Raw genomic sequence first — 18,475 nt, forward strand, 5'->3', positions numbered from 1 at the left:
CTGGAAAGCACTCCTTGGACTCCATCTGCAGCCCTCGTACCAGACGCTGGAAGCGCTTTATTTCTTTATTTAAAGTTTTTACATGCCGTCCCCTTGCTACGTAGCCTCGGGGCGGCTCACAGCAATAAATAAATAAAACAAATGCAATTACAAATTACAATTGCAATTAAAACTTGGAAACACACTGGCTACACAATTAAGCGTGGCTTTGCACCTGCCACACGCACGAAAAGGCTCCTCCGGAAGGGAACCCGCAAGTGGGGCCACCAGCAGCGCCTACGCGCAGCCAGGCCTCCTGCGGGTGCTCGGGAGCCTCCGTGGCCACTGCAGAAGTGCCGGAGGAAAGCAAGGGGGCCTGGCCGAGCTCTGCCTTCGTGGCAAGGTGGCCCTCACCCCACAGTGGGCGGCGGACCCCCTGCCCTGCCCTGCCCTGCCCTGCCCTGCCCTGGGCAGGTGCCGAGGCCGCAGCGCGGACGGAGCTGGAGGATTCGAGTCCGAGCAGAGGCGGGACCTGGCAGGGCAGCCGAGGCCGGCCTGAGGGGCGCCCCTGTGAGCGTGGGAGGGGGAGCCGTGGTCACTCGGAGTGCACTGGACTCCGAAGCCAGTGCGGCTGCATTCATGGGTAGGGGACGGGATGTGGAGCACCGGGGCGGGGGCTGAACCCCACTCTCAGTCGGGACGTGGCGTTGAGCAAGTCGGTTTCCCAGCACGGCCCCCACCAGGAGTGTGCTCGGGCCAGGCGGGGAAGCCCAGGCACACGGATCAAGCCTTTCCCGGGCTGGCGACCTGCAGAGGTGCCGGGCTGCAGCTTCCGTCAGCCCCACCAGGCCACCGGGCCTGGACGATGCTCAGAAATTCCGGGAGTCGGGGGACCATCCAGCAGACCCTTGGCTGGAGCCGGCTGGGCCCTGGGGCTGGGTGAGCGGCGAAGCGGGGCCTCCGCCGTGGGCTGCCTCCGGCCGTGTCTGCAGCTCCTTCTTGCCCTCCTGCCCCAAGGAATGGCCCGGCCACGCTGCTTTCCACTCTTTCTGGCCACTGAAGGCTACACGATGCTGAAACCAGGTCAGGACTGAGACATCGGGGGGGGGGGCGAGCCAGTGTGGTGTAGTGGTTAAGAGCTGGGACTGGGACTCAGAGGATCCGGGTTCGAGTCCCCGCTCAGCCATGGAGCCCACTGGATGACTCTGGGCCAGTCACAGACTCTCGGCCCAGCCTACCTCACGGGGTGGTTGTTGTGGGGATAAGATGGAGGAGGAGAATGATGTGAGCTGCCTTGAGCCCCTTGAGGAAAACAGGCAGGATATTAATTGAAAAATAAATAAAAATAAATAAGTCTGACCGCTCTGCAAAGGTGGACCAGGAGCCCTTGAAGAAGCGGCTCTGTTTCTCCCCTGGAAAGGCACGGCCTGCGCGGCTGCGCACACGGTGCGCTTTGGAGCGGCAGCTTCGTGCGCAGTCGTTCTCTGGCGCTGGGTATGCGTGAAGTGGCAGCTGGTCTTGGCCACTGGGAAACGATTCCATCCGTGCTTCTAGTCCTCTCTGATGGACCGTGAGCAGGTGAGGGGCATGGGTCTAATCCAGGCACACTTCTCAAGTTCTCTGTGCAAAGGAGAGCACCCCCACAGGGCTGCAGCTGCACCCCCCCCCTTTCAGGCAGGCTTAGAGGACTCTTAAGACACCCACTAAAAGGCCCCATTTCCCTCCTCTCCCGCCTCTGATCTGCTCGGCTTTCAGAATTTAGCACCTGCTCAAATATCTCCCACAGCACGGAAAGCAAAGCCGCGGCCTGGCCCAAGTGCTGCCAAGACAGGGCTGCGGGCATGGCTGGCATCCCGTGGGCGGGGGGCTGCCATGGGCAGGGGCAGCTCAGCCCCCCTCCCCACGGCTCCCTGGCCTGGCTCCACACTTGGTCTCTGCAGGGCGGCTCCGCAGCGCTCCGAGGGCTTCCGCTGCGTTTCCTGCGTCCGCATCTCTTGTGGTGTCCCGAGTCTCCAGAGGCCGCCCCGTCCCGGGCTGGGAACTTGAGACGAATGGAAAGGGTGCCCTGCGGGACCCCGGGAGCTCTGAAAGCACCACTGGCAGATCGCTGGCAAGTCTCGTGGCGGGACGGCTGCCCCTTCCTCGCCTCATGCTCAGCACGTTCCGCTTTGCCCTCCGATGCCTCCCCCAGGGTCACGCGAAGCGTACGTGTGCGCAGATAGGCCAGGCGTGGCGGCAAGAGGCAGCTGCCCCCCACCCCCCCCGCGTTGCTACCATCCGGAGCGTCGTGGAGCAGCCCCCCCATGGCTCCTCTGCTCTGCGGGGGCGGGGGCTCTGCGAAGGGGGACAGTGCCTGATGGGCCGGGACCCGGGGCTCGGCTGGCCCTCCTTCTGTGAGATGTGCATTTTTGACCTGCATTTTGTCGGGGTTCTGTCCCCCCTTTCCTCGAAGGAGCGAGGCTGACGACCCCCCCCCCCGCACCATTTTGCCCTCCCAAGAACCCCGCAGTAAACCAGCTCCCAGTCCAGGCTGGACAGAGGTGTCTCCTGCGGCTCGTCCGAGAGCTTGGCTTTCCGCCACTCGTGGGTTGATACACACCCGCTCTCCGGGGGCTGCATCCACTTGGGAGGGGGTGTCTGGAGCCCCCCCCAGCCCATCCTCTCTGCTCAGCTGCCCTCCCTTGGAGCAGGATGCGCCCGGGTGCGTCCCGCTGCTGCAGCACCGGCTCTGAGGCTGCGCCGGCCCCGGTGCTCCGGGGCTCCCGCCCGCCTGGCTTATGGATCTTCATTAGCTTTCCCAGCCACTCGCTCCGCCCTGCCTCGGGGGGGGGGGGGGGGACGCGGTGACCTACATTGCTGCACGCGAGGAAGCGGGCGAGGCGAGTGCCCCGGTGCGCACCAGCGCGTCCAGGCTCACGCTCCGCCACAGGCGCGCACAGCCCTGCCGGGGCCTTCGTGCCGGCCACACGTGGCGGGCCGCTCCGGGCTCCGGGAGGCCGGCCGTTTCGGCCTCGGGGCTCGTGGCTGCACAGGGCAGGCGCTGGCACGGGTGCCGCATGGCCCCGCTGGCGACGAAGAGGCAGCCGCGCCGGAGCTGTCCCTCCCCGCAGGGCTGGGCGCCCGAGGCGGCCCGGGCCTGTCTGAGGGCGGCCCCGGGCAGGGCACTGCCCTCGCAGGGCTGCCCCAGGGATCTTCCCTGAAGCCCCCCGGAGGTTTGGGATGAGGCCGGGCCGGGCAACCTTGTGGGGAGCCCGGCCAGGCCTGTGGCTCCCGGCTGCTGCCCTCTGCCCTGGCGCCCCTCCTCCCCTCCAACGTGCCTCACGGTTTTTACTGCCGCTTTGAAAAACACGCTTCTGCACTGCTGCTCTTGCTGCATTTTCTATCCTGCTCTTTTATTGCTGAATCTCATGCCCCCCCAGGGACCGTCACTCCTGAAAAAGCCTTCAGTGAGGCGAAGGGGTGGGGGCTGGCCCAGCGGCCCTCTTGGGGGGCAGAGGGGCCCCTCCAAGCATTGGCCGCATGACGGCCACCAGCCAGCCCGGCACGTTCTTGGCCCTGCTCCAAGCAAGCTGCTGCCCCAGGTCACCTTTAGTGCCCGGAGGCCCCCGCCCCGCGTGCCCCCGTGGCTCAGCCCCCATGTCCAGCCGCCGTCCTCCCGCTGCAGTGGCCAGTGGCCGGGCCGGGCCAGGGGCCCCGAGCCACAGAGGAGGGCCGCGTGCTTCCAGGCGGGCTGCTTTCCCTCGTTGGCAGGCCCCAGAGGCCCTTCTGCTCCGTTTTCTCCGCTCCCTGCGCAATGGCAGACTTGCTTTCAGAGGGTCTGGGTGGCCAGAGAGCTCTGGCAAGCCGAGTGCAAACGCCTTGGCCAGTGCCGGCCACCCGCCTTAGTCCAACGTTCCCCGAGCCAGCGGCTTGCTGGCGCTGCTTCCTGCCGCGTCCCAGGTCCCTCCTTTCCCACGCACCCCTCGCCAGCGCCGGGACTCCCAGCCCTGCTCCTCGCAGCTCGCAGCTCGCCGGACAGCCGTGCTGCTGGGCGGCCTGCCCTCCCGTGCTGGGACGAGCCGAGCGGGCTGCAAGGCAGGGGGAGGCATGCCCGGGGCCGCCCGGCAGAGCCCCCGGCTGCTGGTTTGCAGGCTTGAGTCGGGGCTGGGGCGCAGGGCTGGGCTCTTTGCACCGCACCGCGGCTGCCCCGGCAGGGCTGGAGTTAACGAGGACCTTGTCCGAAGCTGCTGGAGCAGAAAGGTTTTTGTGCAGGGAGACAAAAGGCCACACCAGCCACTCAGGGCCACGCTGGGAGGGCAGGCCCCTGTGCTCCCTCCGCTGGGGATGCCCGTCCTCCTGGGAGCCTCTCTGGAGACCCCATCCCCCCTCCCCAGCCCAGCTCAGCCCAGCCCCAGCCCTGCCCCACACAGCTGCTGCCTGGAGCATCTTGGGAGGGGCAACAAAAGCCCTTCCCCCCCCCCCAAGGTTTTGCCCCCGGGTGTCCTTTTCTCTGCCCTTCCTGGCTGCAAACCCCCCAGGCTTGGCTCTCTGGAAAGGAGGGGGGGTGAGGGGAAGACAGTTTGTTCCTGGGGGAAAAGCAGAATGCTGGAGGTGGACCCCCCCCCCCCAGCTCAGGGAAGCTCCCTACAGAGCAGGGCAGTGCGGCGAGTGGCCCCAGGACTCACTGCAAGGCCAGCCCCTGGACGGAGTTGGCCCGGATCCAGCCCCCAGGCTGCACTTCCTCACATTTGTGGCCACTCTCCTCATTAGAGTATGTTCTCCTTTGGCTTACTCTCCATCTCGCTCACCTTTTCCATGGAACAGGCCCCAGGTGGATCGCCAGGTGCTATAGCTGCACGCAAGTCACGAAAGCAGCCGTCGCAGAGATGCGTTGGGGCCCGGCAGCCTGACACACATGCTGCGGGCCCACAGTATAAAAACATTCAGGAAAGAATTCCCATACCAAAATGTTAAAACTACATTTAAATATAAAATTTGGAAAACATAAGCAAAATAAAACCCAACTGAACCTGAAAATATAAAAACGAATAAAGTCCCAGCTAAATGCCCTGCAGGAGAGGAAAGGACATGCATGTTCTGGCACTGAAAAGATACTCAGGTTGGTGCCAGGTGGGCCTCAGTGGGGAGCTCGATCCACAGCTGGGGGCCACCCCTGGAAGGCCCTTCTCCTTGTTGCCACCATCTGAGCCTCCGTGGGAGGTGGCAGTCTGAGAAGGGCCCAGGACTCGATGGCAGCGTCCAGGCAGAGGAGGTCTATCAGTTATGATGGTCCCTGGCCATGTCGGGCTTTGTAGGTTAAAAGCAGCCCCTGGATTGTGCTTGGAAGGGGACCGGCAGCCGGTGGCAGTGGGCCATCGCTGGTGCCGCATGGTCAGACCGCCTGGTCCCTGTTACTAAGCCTGGCAGCTGTGCTTCGCACCCGCTGTGGCTTCTGGACAGTCTCCGGGGGGGGGGGCAGCCCCATGCAGAGTGCACCGCAGCCAGCTGCCAGAGCGGAGGTGACTGATAGCTGCCTGTCTCTGTGCGGGTGGAGGCATCACTGAGCCGCCAAACAAAGCTGGTTAGAAGGCCCTCTGAGCCCCCGAAGCCAGCTGGGCCTCGGCGACAAAAGCGGCTCAAGGGGCACCCCCAAGCTACGACCCTGCTCCTTTGGGGGAGAGCGACCCCGTCTGGAACAGGCTGAAGATCCCCCGCCCGCCCGTCCGCCCGCCCGCCCGCGGCCCCTCGATCCTGTCTGGCTTGAGCCCCCTTCCAGCCCGTGCTGCAGCCAGGCGCCGGGTCACCCGGCCACAGCCTCGCCTGCGGAAGGGGGAGCGGAGGAGCGGAGCCGTGTGCCGCCAGGGTACTGGTGACGGCCCGCCCGATGCCCTGGGTGATCCCACGCGGCAGTTCCACGTAGATGACAGGCAGCCTGGGGGCCAGGCTGACCCCCGAGGAACCCCGAGGGGCAGAGCGGGATCCCCAAGCACCACGTCTGAGCCTACCGGGTAAGGAGGGACAGAGCCAGTGCAGTGGGGGGCCTCCCCCACCCGGCCTGGAAGGATGCCCTGGGCGAGGGTATCGGACCCCCCGGGGGGCTCCGGGGGTGCGGCAGGGGCTCCTGCAGGGGTCAGCCTGCAGCAGCCACCCTTTCGCAGGAGAGCCTCCCGGGAGCCCGCGCTGGCATGCGTCTCTGTGCGAGCTTCGTCAGCTGGGCTGGGAAAAGCTGGCCCAGACGCGCAGGCCCTCGCGCTTCACAGGCTCTGGGGAAGAAATTAACGCATTCTCAGGGCAAAGTCTGCTTCTTTGGCAGTGGAAACCGCGTGTTGCTACTCAGACCAGGATACTGGGGGGTACTGGGGGCTTTAACCCTTTGCCTCCCGCTGTGTGCACCTCTCCAGTAATGCAGTCTATTCCTCCAGAGTGACCCGGTTGCCATGTAAACTACCGACTTGTACTTTACATGCAGACTGGGGAGCAGCAACTGCAGTGAAGAGTCGGAGGCGATCCACGCTGGACCTCTGCGCTGACTGGGAGGCAAAGAAACGGGGGGGGGGGGGGAGTGCGCGGATCCTTAAGGAGGCGTCGCTTGGGCCCGCGCAGGGAGCGGGAGGATCGGCGCTGGCCAGGCCTGGCCCCGCCTTTTGCAAAGCAGAAAGTCAGCACGGAACGCGGCGGTGCCCTTCCCGAGGGGCGGGGAGGGGAGGTGCAGCGGATCGGGGCCGCTGGGCTGCTCTTTCCAAGGCGGGAACAGCGCAGGGGCCCGATCCCTGCCGCGTTGCTTCCCCGTGCGGGGCGCGCACAGCGGGGATCCGCTGTGCTCCGCTCGCCTCGGCGGCGCTGAGAATCCAACCCAAGACGCGCATCTGCCGAGGAGCCCCCTGCGCCCCCCGCCGCCCCCCGCCCTCCCCGCGGCGCCCCCCCCCCGCCGCTCCCCTCGAAGGCTCCGGGCACCCGCGCGGGCCGGACCAGGCGCTCCGGGGAAAGCGCTCCCGCTGGCGGGCGCCCGGGGCGAGGGCGGGCGCGGAGGGGCTGGGCCGGGGGCGGCTTGCCACGTGCGGGGGACCCTGCTAGCGCCCCCGGCCGGCCTTTGCGGGCCTCATGCGACAGACGGCTCGCCGGAGCGGGGCCGCCCGAGCCGAGGGGCCCCGGGCACTGGCCGCGCGGGGGCTTCTCCGCGATGGTTCTGAATGCTGAGGCGTTGCGCTTGGTTGTTTTCCGCGCCCAGCTCTGCCTGCCTCGTGGTTCTGACAAGGGCATTCGACCTGGATTGCGCCGGCACTTAATTTCCAGCAGAGGAAGGTGCGGGTTTGAATGCCCTCGATGGGCATCGCTCTCGCTGGAGCATAACCAGAGCGCCCTGGGCCCGGCGTGATTCAGCGCCGACACACGAGTGCGACATTTGAGGTGGCGTGGCAGTGCTTGTGGGGTTCACAATCCTGATTCCTCATTTGTCATTCTCGCCCACGGCCGTCATGCGTTCGCGCACATTGCAGAAAAATGACCGCTTTGATTGGGGCTAATTGTTGCTAATCTTGAAGGCCGACGGCTTCCAGTCACGGAGACAAACCAAATGGCAGCCTTCTCCAAGCGGGTGCCCTGCAGATGGCTTGGACTTCAACTCCCATTAGCCCCATTTCCGTCCGTGGCTGGAAATCCTGTGCGATGCAGGCCACTCCATCTGGAGAGCGTCAGGTTCCAGCAAGCGCTGGCCCGAGGCGGTCCAGGGCTCCGCGTGCTGAGCAGCTCCCTAGCGGAGCCGTTTCCAACTTCACACAAAGAAGAAACCGGACCCGGAGGGAGTCCTCCCCCTTTCCATGCATGTTCTGCAGGTTATCGTTGGTATGGGCGCCCTCAGCACGGTTAACAAAAGCCGGAACTCTTGAAAAGCCTCACCAAGCCTATTTAGCCAGAATAAGCTCTCGCTCTCGCTCGCTCTGTGTTTTAGGGATTTCTCTCAGCTTTTTCACAAAGGGTAAATACTCGAAGTATGAGAGGAACGGGAAGCGAGGGGGCAGGGGGAGGAAACAGAAACAGTCTAGAATGCGTTCTTGCACAGAGTAGATGTTTCCCAATATTTATTCATCAGCATTTCTTCAGGAGTCGTGCACCTTTCAAAATTTGGACATAAAATCAGGAGGCAGCCAGTGGGGGAGGACGGTGAAGCTTGTGGTGTTGTGTGGATCTTGCGGTGGCGTCTGGAACAGAGACACACGCTCAGAGATGAGTGGCCAGATGGGGAAGGGCTGCGGCATTCTCATGTCATGCTTGCTCCGTGAAAATAAAGTCACGATCTCTTTGCCTCAGTTTCCCATCTGCAGAGCAGGCATAGACTGGATGAAGGCCATGGAACTTGGTCGGAGCGATGCAGCTGGTAAAGCACGGTGCACATGAGGACTGTAGAAATGTTCAGCAACACGAACACGACGGATGTGTCGACTCAGGACGGAGGTCCGTTCGCGTGGCCTGTGGAAGGGGCACCCTTTTCGCTCCACCGGCCAGCCCGTGAAGGGCCCGGCCTGAGCGCAGATCGGGGCCCTTCAGTGGGATCCCTCGACGGCAAGGCAAGGGCCTCCTCAGGAAGCAGCGGAAGCATCTCCCGGCCTCCGCCCAGCCCTTCAGATGGAAGGATGCCATTTAAGCAAATTGGAATAGACAAGCAGCTGTCAAACTTTAATTTCCAGGCTAAGTAATGGCAGAGAATCCATCATTTAATTATTCCTGACCCTAGAAACAAAATTTATTAGTACTTTCAGGTTTGGCACAGTCGTACTTAATCGGGCGTGTAATGCACCAATTCAGTGGCTCATTAGCATAATCACAAGCTCTGTAGGCATCTCCGTTTCCTTGGCTGGCAGCTCTCACAAGACCCACAAAGAACTCGCCTAGGCCATCGCACCCTATTAGTCATTCCTCCATGGCTGGGAATCGATAGACAGGATATTTCCCCCTCTCCGTCTTGGTGAGGAGACATAAAAAACATCAATTGATCTTAATGAGGGACGTTAACATGCAGGCAGCTCAACCCCCTCCCCAAAGCATCTCGCTCGGCCATATTGCTGATGACGGTGAAGCGAAAGCCCACCTCAGCCCAGCCGGGGAAGGCGATTCCGTGCTACTGCTGCAGAGAAGGCTGGCATGAGGAGCCGTGCTGGGGGGCCCTTTCGGGGTGAAGCGTTTTAAAATAATCACGACCCAACGTACAGGGATGGACAGAAAGTTACGAAGCTGGAGCAGCTCCTGGGAACGCGGCTGAAATGCCCAGTGGACCAGCAGCTCCTCTGGAAGCCGCCAAGCAGTTGCACCCCATCGGCGCCTTCAGCCGCTAGAGCAGGGGTCTCAGACTCAACTTACCTGGGGGCCGCGGGAAGTAGAGCCTGGGTGAGGCTGGGCCGCATCAAGTATTCCAGCACCGCAGTGGCGGTGGCCGCTCATCCTGCGGCCGGCCCGGGCGCCGCCGGCGCTTTGAAGCTGCAGCCCCCCCCCCCGTGCCCTGCCCATCCCAGCCATTGGCCCGCGGGCCGCAAGTTTGAGACCCCTGCGCTAGAGTGAGGCAGCTCAGGGTGCCCTCCCTGCGGGTGCCCAGCGAGCAGCACCTCACGTTCTTCAGCCCTGACCTGATGCGGGAGTCCCGGGACCCCGTGGAGAGGGTTTCCTTGGTGCGTGTCACCCAGCAAGGGACAGACAGAGGCTCAGGAGCCCGGAAAGTCTGAGTGCGTCATGTGCTGCTTATGCAGAGGGCAACGTTAAACTCCTGGGAATGAAGGCTCCTTCCTCGATGGCCAAGCAGGCGCTCCCATCAGACGGCTGGGCTGTGGCAAGTTGGCCTAAGGCTAACAGAATTCCACTGGCTGGCTGGCACCCTGGCCTCCCCGGGAAAGAAGAAACCTTGCCCAAGCCGGGACATGTCCCGCGCAAGCTGAAATAAGCGGTGAGCTTAGAGCCGTGGAATCACAGCAGAGCAGCGCGAAAGGGCCAGAGGGCCTGTGCAGGGCTCCAGTTAAACCAGCGCTCTCAGATGGCTGCCCAGTTGCATTCGGAATGCTCTCGCAGGGGAAAGCCCACCCCTTCCCCGGACCGTTGGCTGCACTGTCACACGGCTCTAACAGTCGGGAAATCGTTCCCGATCCCTAGCTGGAATCTGGCTTCCTGTGACTTGAGCCCATCTGACGTGACCCGGCAGAGATCTGGCCCTCCTGTGTGACAGCCTTTCGAGTACGGGAAAAGTGCTATTAAATTGCCCCCCCCCATCTTCTCTTCTCGAGGCTGAACATGTCCAGCCCCTTCCATCTCTCCTTCCAGGGCTTTGTCTCCCGTCCCCGTTACCTTCCTCGAAGCCCTTTTCCGTTTGTCTGCATCTTTCTTACGCTGCGGGGCCAAGCTGGATGCAGGACGCCAGGTGAGGCCTGCCCGGTGCTGAGTATAGTGGAACCAGCATTTCATACGATTTGGGAGTGATGTCCTATTGATGCCGCCCAAAAGAGTGTTTGTGCGCCTTTGCAGCCACATCACACTGCTGATCAGTATTCAGCTTGTGATCTACCCTTCCAGGACCCTTCTCACCGGCAGCGTGACTGAGCCAAGCGCTCCCTATCTGGGAGCACTGCATTTGGTTTCTTTTTCCTGGGTGCAGAACTTGGCATCTGTCCCTATTGGATTCCATTCTGTTCTTCTCAGTCCAGCGCACCAACCTATCAAGGTCACCCCACATCTTGTTTCTGTCTTCCGGGGTCTTAGCTACCCCACCCAGTTCTGCGTCATCTGCACATTTGGTCATTGTGCCCCGCACTTCCTCCGCCACAGGATGAATGAGCCCCAGACTGAGCCCTGTGGGTCCCCCCTCGCTGCCTCCCCCCCCCAATCTGAGAAGGCGCCCCGAGGAGCTCTCTCCGAGTCCTGTTCTGCAGCCAGCCGTGGCTGCACCTGGTCGCTGCTCCACTGGCCCCCCTGGGGCTCGTTTGCTAATCAGGACATCCTGGGGCGCTTGGTCAAAAGCTTTGCTGAAGGCAAGAGAGATTATGTCCTCAGCAGGCCCACAGTCCAGTCTGCGATTCTCACTCACACCAAAGTGTGGGACAGGGAATAATCAGTTCAAGCTGCGACAGCCCAGATTCAGGCTGGACATCAGGGGAAGCTTCCTCACAGTCAGAGCAATACGGCAGCGGAGCCAGCTCCCTGGAGAGTGGGCGGCTCTCCCACACTGGAGACAGTCATGGAGAAACTGGACAGTCATCCAGTGGGATGGTGTGACTTGGTGTCCTGCAGCAGCAGGGGCTGGACCCGATGGCCTTCCTGGCCCCTCGCAACTCTCCTCTCCTGGGATTCTGGGCCCTAGCAATCCCCGTCCCTTCTCCTTCGCGGACTGGCTATGCCTTCCGGTTTCAGCACAGAAGTTGCCCACATGGCTGCTGTAGCCAGAGGAGGGGAGAACGCAGGCGCCGGGGCATGGAGGGTTGGGGCCCCGCTCCAGGGCCACAGGCCTGCCCACGGGCCGCCGCTTTGGCCCCCAGTCCCATCCCCCCGAGGGCAACTGGGAAGACTGCACGTCTCCAGCCCTGAGAGCTGCCACTGGTCAGCTGGCTGCGGTCTCTCGCCCCAGAAGGCACAGGCACCACAGCGCGTGCCGGGCAGCCCCCCCCGCGGCCCCCGCGCGCAGCGGAGGCCCCCCCCCCCAGTGGCTCAGGCTTCGGCAGGAGCAGCCCAGTGCGGGGCGGTCTGAGCACGCAGGGGAGAGCGGGCACCCTGCTTCACCCACGCGCCTGCAGCGCGCGATCCCGAGCGGCGCACCCCACGCCTGGCCCCAGTCTGACACCCGCTCGCGACGAGCCCCGCGCAAGGCCAGCGCAGCGCGGCGGCGCCCGGATGCCAGCGGCCGGGCTGCGGGACGGGGCGCCGCCTCCCGAGGGGCCCACAGAGGGCGCTCTTGAACTGCCGGCTGCGGCGGCCTGGCCCGGAGGGGGGAGGCCGGCCGCCCCCAAGGACCACCGTGGGGGGGGCCGCGGAGAGCGGCTGCTCGCGCCGGCGGCGTCCCCAAGGCCCCCCCGCGGCCCGGGTGCAGGCAGGAGGGGCGAGCCCAGCAGGGTGGCAGGGGGAGGCCCCGTGATACACGCGGCGGTGGTTCTGCAGGATGCCTTGCTCGCGTTGGTCCTCTGTGCACGTGCAGAGTGCTTTCCTGCCCTTACTGTGCACAGTCCTGCAGCAGCTCCGCCAAGGCCAAAGGTCTCTGCAGGCCAGCGGGTCCTTCCAGTGGCCGGCGCTGCCACGAAGCACCCCAGCGGAGCATGGCAGCAGCGCTCACATCAGACGTGCCGGGCGGGAGGGACTCGCGGCCCCGGCGAGGCGAGGCTCCCGTTCCCACTTCATGAGGCAGCGGGGAAGGGGTGGCTGGAGTGGCCTGGCCCGGCCCGGCCCTGGCGCGGCACCCCCACCGAGGGCTCTTTTTCCTCCCCCTCCCCTAAGACTAGACCCCGGGGGCTCGTCTGTGAAGCCGCCTGGCACACACAGGCAGACTGTGGCGGCCGGAAGTGGGGCTGGCCAGCAGTTGGAGGGTTTTGACAGGGGACTGGAGAGATCCGTGGAGGAGGCTGCGCCCAGCCTGCTGGGGGACCCTGTGGGCAGCTGGCTGGCCCCGTGTGGACAGGCGGGGTGGGCCACTGCTCTGATCCGGCATGGCTTTTCTTACATTCTCATGGCATCCATGCTAAGTAAATAAATAAATTTGGGAGGTGGCGTGAGGTGGTTGTCTTGCTGAAGGCACCGCACGGCCAGGGTGCATCGATCGAAAAGGATCGCAAAGCGTTCCCAGAGGCCCTCCGCCTGGGCAGCACGAGGCGGCCGTAAGCAAGGGCCACGCAGCCCGGGTTGAGCAAAGCCCCCAGCTCCGTGCACGAGCCGAAGGGGCCTGAGCTTGCACTGCTGCCGAGGGGAGCGAAATGCCGGCCCACAGCGCGGGTGCGGTGAACGCAGCGCTTCCTGGCTAGGCTTCATTAAGGAAGGAACGGGAAACGGGGCTGCCGAGGCCCTGCTGCCCCTTGCTAACCGTCCGTGGCCTTCCCGTCACCGTACCTGGGAAGGATATTGCGGAACAAGCGCTCAGAAGAGCAGCCCGAGCACTCCGTCGCGGGGGCCTCCTCGGGAGGAGAGCTTGCAGGGGCTGGGATGGCTTAGCTTGGAAAGACGGCAAGGCGAGATTCTGCACGGTCCGGATGGAGTGGAGGGGCGGCATTTCCCTCCCCCTGCGCCCCACGGGGCCCTCCCATGAAGCTGCCAGGGTCCCTGAAGGAAGGAATGCCTTTTCTGCGTGTACTGACCTGGACCTTAAGGTCACTCCCTGGGGTCCTTTTCAAGGAGCCCCCCCCCCCACTATGGAGAAGAAAGCAGAGTGACGAATAGAAGCAGGGCCTTCTCAGGTGTGGCTCCCCATCTTTGGAATAAGGACCCTAGAGAGGTTTGCCAGGCACCTGCTCTTTTTTCCTTTTGGTGCCAGGGAAAACCTTTTGATTTTCCAGGCATTTTAATAGTTAAAGTTGCAGTTTTAACAAGGCTTATTAAAGATCCCACTGCAGTACCAGCTTGGTTAGCTGTCTTGGGACTGCTTTTATTCATGCTGCTTATTGGCTGTTGTGACTGTTTCCCCTCCCCCTTTTATTATTTTTTTAAATCCAGAAAGAAACTTAAATACAAAAATCATAATAGTGTTACACACAAAAACCCAACTAATGAATAAAAAAGGAAATAATATAGTGCCCCCACCACCCGGGAGACCAATAATATCTCCATTTTAATTCTTATATTGTAACAATTAATAATATATAATATTCTTTAATTATATCCCTATCCCCTCCAAAAATTCGTATAATCTTGATTAGGCTTACAACCTTTACCCTCTATTAATACTGCTTTTACAACATCTTCCCAAATTTCATTATATTTATTTGCTTTTATTAACCCTTTTTAAATTTTTATTTCTGTTGTCAGTTTGTCATTAATTACCGTATTCCATATTTCATTGTGCCCTGTTTTTATTAGGATACCACTATTTTTGTCTCTGCTTATATGTTTGAACTTGGCAACCCACCCAGAGAGCCTTCCTGGCCAGGGGGCAGTATGCAAATGCAATTAGATAAATGCATAAATAATAAACCAACAGTGAGACTCCCTTCCGGGAGGTGCAGTGACGGCCCAGTGACGGCTTCAGGAGGACCAGGCACATCCCTGCCCCGCCTGGGGGCCCCGCTGGTGGCTGGTGGTCGGCCCCCTGCAAGCAGAGCATGAGCCAGGACGGGAAGCCCCCCTCCCTTGCTCTCGCTGCAGCCCTCCCGGAAAAGTGACACGCGCCTCCCCCAACCCCCCCCCCCGCTTCCCAGGTGTGTTGCACACGCATCCTGCAGGTGCACGTTAAAGAAGGTTGCGCATGGAGGCCCCTCCCCCATCCTCAGGAAGGCACACCTGCCCCCCCCCCCGCCATCCCACCCGCTCCAAGAAACATGAAGGGAGCAGGGAGGCCGGGGCAGGAGCCCGCGAGCGGTGGTGGCCCGGCCTCCCCTCCCCAAGCCAACGCTCCGGTGGAGGCGAGCCTGGGAGGCGAGGGCGCTTGGCAGTCCCCGCAGGGGGGCTTGCCGACTGCCCCCCCCCCGTTGCCTCGGCCTGTGTTGGGGCCCGCAGGCGAGCTGGCCCGAGGGAGCAGCCCCGGCTCGCCCGGCACGGCAGCCCCTGCCCCGTGCCGTCCACGGCCCAGCAGCTGCGGCTCCCGGGGAGGGGGCTCTCCAGCTTGCCCGGGCTGCCAGGGTCGGGCCAGACCTCCTGCCCGGAGCCGCCCCAGCTGGTGGCCCGCAGGAGCAAGCCGGCGCGGGGCCGGCCCGGCTGTCGGGAGGAGGCGTGGGGCTCGGCTGCGGCCCTTCCCCAGTGCCAGGCTGTGGGATTAGGCCCAGGGCCGCGGGGGATTTGGCTGAGATCTTGACAGGACCTGATGGATTACGCTTGCGGGCCGCCTGTAAGACGACCTGGAGGAGCCGCGCCAGGGGCTCATCTCAGGGAGCCGCCCCGATAAGCCCCCTGTCAGCGCCCAGCGCCTGGCATTCCCCCGCCGTGCCAGCGGCGTGGTCCAGCGCCTCGCGGAGCTTCCCGCCTGGGCCCGGGGCTGCCAGCCGTTTCCAGGCCCGGGGCAGGTCGCCCGGCCTCCTTCCGATCCCTTCCCTTTCCCTTTGGCATGGTCCCACTGGGGGGCTCCCTACGGGGTCAAGCCGGGGGGCATCGGGCAGCTGGCTCTGCGGAGCTCTCTCCTGCGCAAGCCTGAAGCGGTGGCCGGCGCTGCTCCGAGGAGCCGAGCCTGCTCAAGGGAAACCGCCCGGCAGGGCATCCTGCGGCAGGCGTGGCGAGCCAGGCGAGCCGCGTCTTCCGACAGCTTGCGGGGGCTCAGCTGCCATGCCTTGGAGCTGGGGGGGGGGGGCGATATTGGGCATAATGCTGGATGCTGCTCGCCCGAACGTGGCCGCGGGAGAGATCCCGGGAGCTCGGCCTGCAGCGCGTCGTCAGCAGCGCTCTTGCTGCTGCTGCGGGGCCGGGGCCGGGGCCAGTCCCCAGGCCAGGCCTTCCAAGGCCGGGGCGGGAGGGCCGCCCCCCCCGCCACACGCGCTCCCAGAGGAGGCTCCTGCCCGCCCTGGCCTGAGCCCCGCTGGCCTCCTGGGAACCGGCGTGCTGAGCCCTCCAGTCCTCGGGCTGCTGGGGGCAGCTGGCTGATGCCACCCCTCTTCTGGGCTGGCCACACGGAGGCTGCCCTCCCCACCAAGCACGCTGCCCCCCAGGCGAGCGAGGCGCCCCCAGAGGGGGAGGCTGCTGGGCCAAGGGGTCCAAGCAGGGCAGCAGCCCCCGGCCCGCTCTTCTGGGGTGCTGGAGCCCCTGCTCTGCCCGGCCCACCCTGCCTGCTTGGGGTTACCCCGCGGAGCCGGGAAGAGGCGAAACCTGCCCGGAGGGGCGCTGCACGGGCAAGGGCGCCTTGCACGCCTGCCTGTCTGAAGGGGGGGAGGCGGAGGTCCTCGTCTGGGCTGGCGGGGGCTTCCGGTTCCCCAGTCCCTCCGCGGCAAGAGTCGCCATTACCGCCGGCCTTGCAGGGCATTGCTGAGTGTCACTGGATCCGGCCAGCAGGCAGGTGGCAAGGAAGGCCCGGCTGTCCCCGAGGGAGAATGTGGCCACCGAGCAGAAATGGAGAGCCGGCCCTTGACAGCTGGGGGGGGGGGGAGGGGGAGGCGCGAGCAGGACTTTCCCAGCAGCTGAGCCAAGGCCTTCCTGCCCTCGGGAGGGCGGCTCACCGGCAGAGCCCCGGGCAGGAATTCGCCTGCGCCCCCGTTTGAGCCCCCGTCGTCCCTCAGCCTCACGGCCCTCGAGGGCTGTGGGTAGACCTGGGGCTCCAGAGAAACAGTCTCTACAGAATTTCACCCGGCTGTTTAATACTTGACATGGTTGCCTTTCGAAGGATCAATAAGCTCCGTTGCAGCAGCGTTTCTGAAGCAGCCCCAGAAAATGGCCGGCTTTGGCTCTTTGGGCCTGGGGGTCCCTGCTTGGGAGGGGGCGTGCCAGAGATGGCGCATCTGGGGGCAGCTGAGACGCCGGCATCCCGTGGCACTGAAGAAGCGTGACGGCTTGGAATGGGGCCTGGGCGGGGGTGCCGGTCGCGCGCAGGAGGCGGCGCGGGGCCTGGACCCTGCAGCCCAGCTTGCTGGGAAGGAGGCCAAGGGGGGCCTGGGGAGAGGCCGCCCAGGGCCAGCTGGGCAGGGGGGCCGCGACTCCCATGCTCGAGGGCACCGAGGGGCGCAGGAGGCGGGGGCTGGGCTCCCACGGCACCAGCACTGAGCTGGGCCCTTTGCCGCGTTCTCGCTGCTGGAACCGTCTGTCCCTTTGGAAGGGAGGGGAGAAGGGCAGAAGCTGGGATCCAAAAATAATGTTTGGCTGGCGGGGAGATCACGGAGCAGAGCCCGGGGAGAGGCCGGCGTCCACGGCAGGTGTCCGTGCTCCGGTTTCACTGCCCGCGCGGTGCCGAGCCAGGCCTGCTGCCACATTTGGGGCTCCACCTCTCTGGGCATGAGGACCTCGCTCGGCCGCCCGTGCCGGAGAAGCAGGGCTTCCGCTTGTGCTGGGCCCATGGCAGGACTTCAGGCCGCGGTGTTGCCTGGCGGGGTGCCCCCCACAGCCCCCCAGCATGGAGATGCTCTTTGGATCAGAGCCTGCTCTCTGTCGCCCCCCCACCCCAAGACGAGGGCAGGGACCTGAGATGGGGCTGTCCTGGGAGGACGCTCAGAGGCGTGCAGCAGTGTGGGGAGCCACGGAAAGAGGGACCCCTCCTGGGCAGTTCCCCGGCACATCTCCCTCCCACCACAGCTCCACCATCATCCCCAGCACCAATCAGGGATTAATCCACCTAGTGGCCTCTAGGTGGCAGTGTGGTGCAGCGGAACAGCACAACACACAACCGGCAATGGCGCTTCCTTACCCTTTCACAATGAAAGGCTGCATTTCCCTACTCGAAAACAGCTCCCAAAATACTTGTTAGGCACAGACGCCAAACTCCCCATGCTCGAGGGCGCTGAGGGGCGCGGCACCAGCACGGAGCTGGACGTGTTTGTCGTGTTGCCGTGGAGAGTCACAACATTGTCTAAAGAACTTGCAGGCAGCAGTGATGAGGAACGATAAGCGGGACATGGCAAGCGCCTTGTGCAGACAAGCCCAGCAGACTCGGCACTTGGCATCCTCAGCTTCCCAGGGAGGGGGCCGGGCAGCACCATTATCACAGGTGCACTTGCTCCTTCCCCCCCAGGGGGGGACTGCAGCATTGACCAGTGACCCCCTCCTGGCAGCCAGGCCTTTGGCACCTGAGGGGGGCTGGTGGAGGGGGGCTGCTTGCTGGGGACGAAGGCTTGGGTGAAATGCGAAGGGCTGCCTGGGTTGAAAAGGGCGGGGAAATCAGCCCCCTGCCCCCCTCCCGACCCCCCTCCTCTGCCACGAGTTGTTCCTGGAACGGCCTTGGCAGGACCCCGCCTCAGCCTCCGTTCCCAGGAATCATCGGACTAAGCACGGCCTGCCCTGCAGGGCTGTTGTAGCAGCTGCTGGGGTCCAGCATGCAGGCTGCTTCCCCACTGGCGAGCACTGGGGTCGCTCCTTCGGCTCATCACTGCATCACGTGGCTCAGAAGTCCTACGCTCTGGAATTCCCTGCTCTCACGGGTGGCTCACAAGATCATACACCGTTTCAAGTATATCCCACCCTGGGCAGTTTGCACGGCTTTCCTCGTCTCCTTGATGCTCACAAGAGCCCTGCGAGGGGCAGGCTCCCAGGCCAGTGGGGACCCGGCTGCTGGGGCAACGGGGCTCTCCACCCCCCTCTGCCCGGCGGCTCGTGCCAGGCCTGCGCAGCCGGCGGGCTCTGCCGGAGCGGGCCCTCCCCAGCTGTGCGCGCTGCTGCCGGGCATCCCCGCCGGCCGGCTGCGGGGACGGGTGGCTCCCAGGAAGGGGACTCCCGGGAAGCG

The 18,475-nt window shown here is 64.0% G+C and overlaps 1 long non-coding RNA gene across 1 annotated transcript; it reads left to right on the forward strand.

The window, feature by feature from the left end:
- The first annotated feature begins 1,050 nt into the window (after positions 1 to 1,050).
- Positions 1,051 to 11,171, forward strand: LOC123018766. The gene is made up of 3 exons (XR_006413807.1): positions 1,051 to 1,062; positions 10,441 to 10,443; positions 11,038 to 11,171. It is a non-coding gene; the product is annotated as an uncharacterized LOC123018766 (long non-coding RNA).
- The last annotated feature ends 7,304 nt before the right edge of the window (positions 11,172 to 18,475 follow it).

The sequence above is a fragment of the Varanus komodoensis genome, unplaced genomic scaffold (assembly GCF_004798865.1).
Source record: "Varanus komodoensis strain SLA01 unplaced genomic scaffold, ASM479886v1 scaffold115, whole genome shotgun sequence".
Lineage (NCBI taxonomy): Eukaryota > Metazoa > Chordata > Lepidosauria > Squamata > Varanidae > Varanus > Varanus komodoensis.